The sequence below is a fragment of the Octodon degus genome, unplaced genomic scaffold (assembly GCF_000260255.1).
Source record: "Octodon degus isolate 3935 unplaced genomic scaffold, OctDeg1.0 scaffold00034, whole genome shotgun sequence".
Lineage (NCBI taxonomy): Eukaryota > Metazoa > Chordata > Mammalia > Rodentia > Octodontidae > Octodon > Octodon degus.
This window is the reverse complement of record NW_004524610.1, coordinates 4,024,821-4,028,378: the sequence shown is the minus strand read 5'-3', so window position 1 is coordinate 4,028,378 and position 3,558 is coordinate 4,024,821. Positions and strand designations below refer to the sequence as shown.

At 42.3% G+C, this 3,558-nt stretch overlaps 1 pseudogene; it reads right to left on the bottom strand.

Annotated features, from left to right (window-relative positions):
- Positions 1-1,838: 1,838 nt before the first annotated feature.
- LOC111816548 lies at positions 1,839-2,163 on the bottom strand (annotated as a pseudogene).
- Positions 2,164-3,558: the final 1,395 nt, after the last annotated feature.

Sequence of the window (3,558 nt, the reverse complement as noted above, 5' to 3'; positions counted from 1 at the left end):
ATTTTCCTTGGTCCTGACTACCAAGTGTATGTCTGCATAGCTGTATTCAAACATCTGCAACAAGAGATTCTACACCACACTCAAACGCAAGATCTGCAGGTGTTCCTAAAGGTATGTTTATATTGACGTGGAGATGCTGACGTAGGCTTAATAGCCAGTTTGGGGCATTTAATGTTAGATGCTTTTCTAGAAATTCATCCAGTCTCCAAAACAACTTTGAAAGGCAGGTGTTACTCACATCCCTGTTTTAGAAATAAACAGGGATATGAGTAAATAGGTTACTCAAATTGCACAGCTGGAGTGGAGCTGGGCCATGTGGGTAAGCTGCCTGGACCTCAGACTTTGCTCTCAGCTTGTGTGCTCTAGCAAAACACATACTTCTTTTAGTATCACTACGTCTTATTTGGCCAGTAAAAGTGTTAGCCAGAGGTTTGATACTTTTTAATAAACATTTAATTTGCTATATCTTCATATTCTTCGTAATATATTCTTAAATTTCTATTTTTATAAAAGGTTTTCATGAAAGGTGGTTCTATGGTAGCATTCTTTTAAGAGTGTCATGTTTGTTAATATTTTAAACAAAATACAGTTACTTTTTGAAATATGATGATGTGACACTTGAAGCTCCGATCTTAGGGAGTATGTGGCCTATAAATGCACTCTGGTTGGTGATTCTCTGTGGAAACGCACGATTTTTTGGACTTGAAATCTTGCTTTGGGTCTGAACTGGTTCCTTCCCCTGCTTCCCTGTCACTGCCCACAGGGACACATGCCACATACTCACCAGACCAGTGTTGTCACTTTCTAGGCTTTCTGAAGGCCAAAACACAGCTTCTCTGTGGACAGATTTTGTCGCTTTAGTATTACTTACTAGACAATTATTTTCCACTTAATAATTTTTTTCTTTAAATGCTAGTGATTATCTCAGTCTGTCAAGCAGCTTGCAGGTCTTCAGAAACCTCATGTTTCACTGGAATTCTAGAAATTTCCTATTGATCGTGTGTGCCAGACACTTTCCCAGTGTGGAGGAAAACTCAGGGAGGTGAAAAACACAAAAAAGGATTTGCAAGGAGTGATTCATAGAACAAGGAGGATCACACGTGGGTTCACACCAGCTGGAAAGTGGTCCGGGAATTGTGGAGCTCGGATTTCTGCTGTCTTCGTATAACCTGAGTGTCGTCCTACCCTGTATTCACTGCCTCTTGTCCCTCTTTGGTTTCTTACATAGTTTGTAGCACTATCTTAAATTATTATTTTAGTTTTTGTCCATCTTCCCCACTGTAATATTTTAGTTTCAAAACAACTATGACAGTTCATCTACAAGGCATGGTCAAAATATGAATGTTTACATTTTTGGAAATGTGTTACAGTGAAACACATGTGCTCACTGTGAAGACTGGGACGAGTAAGTTCAAAGCAAGGCAGAATGTCGTGGATATTCTGAGAGGTGTCAACGGCAGTGAACGTTTTGTCTTAATTTTTAAAAATTTAGCATTCACCATATTTTTTGATCAATCCTCACTTAATTTGCCGATTTTTTTACAAGTTTATTATGTATTAGGAGTGGAGGAGGTGTGGCACAAACAGAAGCTTGCAACACCTAAGTGAAATCTGGATTTCTGAGAAGAATCTGTCTGTTGCATAACAACACAGAAGCCCAGCAGAGGAGGGAGTAAGTCTCGCCGCACAGCTAGTGGTCGCTTCTGGGTTCAGGAATGACCACCACAAGAGCAGCGAGCTCAGGGTCCACACTTCGTAGCAGATCCAGCTAAACCCAGTCAGGCGACTGCTGGTGGTTGCTCCTGGGTTCAGGAATGACCACCACAAGAGCAGCGAGCTCATGGTCGACACTTTGTAGCAGATCCAGCTAAACCCAGTCAAGCGACTGCGACCCTGAAGCCCTGGGCAGCGGTCCGGCTGTGCATCATGCTTGGGCTGGGAGTGCTGGCTGTTTCCTCGATGGAAGCAGAAGAGGTATAGGTGAGGGCGGCCGCAGTGCGCAGGCAGCCTCTGGGTATACCATTGGGTTCTCACGAGTGTTGCGAAGGAGTTTTTCCTTGACACCTCTGGGTGCGTGTAGATAGTGGGTTTAAAACCTTCAATGACTGGGGGTGGTGGTGGTTCAAAAGTTGCCTCCAGAGTCACAGGGCGGGGAGTTGCCATGTCCAATCTAATGCAGGAAAAAACCTGGATGCTACAGATTTTTAAAATCTTCAATGGTGCCTAATATATTCCTTAAGTCAGAAACAGACTTTTTTTTTTTTTTTTTTAAAGCCTCACATCCTACTGTAGTTGCAGGGATTAAGCCTTGGAAATTATGTTTTATCCTTTCTGGCCCCAAACCTCAGACTTTTCTTTTTGGTACCATGGATTAAACTCATGATGTTGGGCCTACAAGACAGGCGCTGTGCCACTGAGCTATATCCCTAGCAGACTTCTTCAAAGAGAGAAAAAAGTTAATAGTTCTCCAACTAGCTGTGTATCAGTATCCCAACCGTAGCACAGCTATCATAGTAATCTTCTATAGAAACTACCATAATGATCATGTGTGGGTGATTTAACCACATTATTCCATAGTTTTATGTATTTAATCATGATTGCTTCTAAACCAGGAAAAGACAAGTAAAATAGGGGACTTTAACTTTTTGTTGTATTTATTTGTGGTCTTGGAAAATTGTATTATACTTTTTAAATAATGACACTACTTTTAAAAAGACATGTTTGGTCATTATATAAAAATATTATAAATGTATGAGTTCAAGTGTCCAGACCCAATTGAGTTAGTTTTCAAAATACTGAAAAAACCACAGATGCCTTCAGTTATTATCACTTATTCCTGAGGAAGTGTGGATAAGTAGATAGTTCCAGAAGACCGAAAATGTGCTAATCTTCTCCTGACTTAAGTTTCATATAGTGATGGAATTGTCGTAATAAAAGCATTGCTTCAGGAATGAGTGTGTGAGGTGTGTGGCATAGAGGCAATATTAGCCCGTTTGTATTCACGTTGGCCTAGGCTGCAGACCAAGTCTGGTAACAGAGTCCAGGCTCCTTGCCCACATTTCTAATGACCAGGCAGCAACTCTTCGTGATTCTGAATTGGTGCATTGAAAAGATGAGCTGGAATCTCGGGTTCAGGAGGAGTGGGCACCAGTGGGCACCCAGGGAAGGTGCAGAAAGCCTTCTCTTCTGCTGAAACCACGAATTCCATGGGTGTGAGGTGAAATCAGCAAGGAATTAGGCTCTTCTCACACTGTCTTTGTAGACATGGCAAAGACCTTGGTGCGTAACAGAGCAGGCAGCCATCACCTGTGGGGGATACATCAGTGCTGAACACGCAGGCGCAGACAGAGCAGAGGTTGCTGGGAGCTCAGGCAGGTCTCGGGCCTGGAGGCATCAGCTTCTGCCTGTCGGTCTGTCCTGTCTTTTATGATGGAGTGGTGCTGGGAATTTTAAAGCATTTTGCACCTGTGATGATGGTTCTGAGAGTGTGGGCATCATAATTCTGTGTAGAAAAACATCTAAGAAAGTCAGTATTCTGACACATCACAGCTAGCTAGA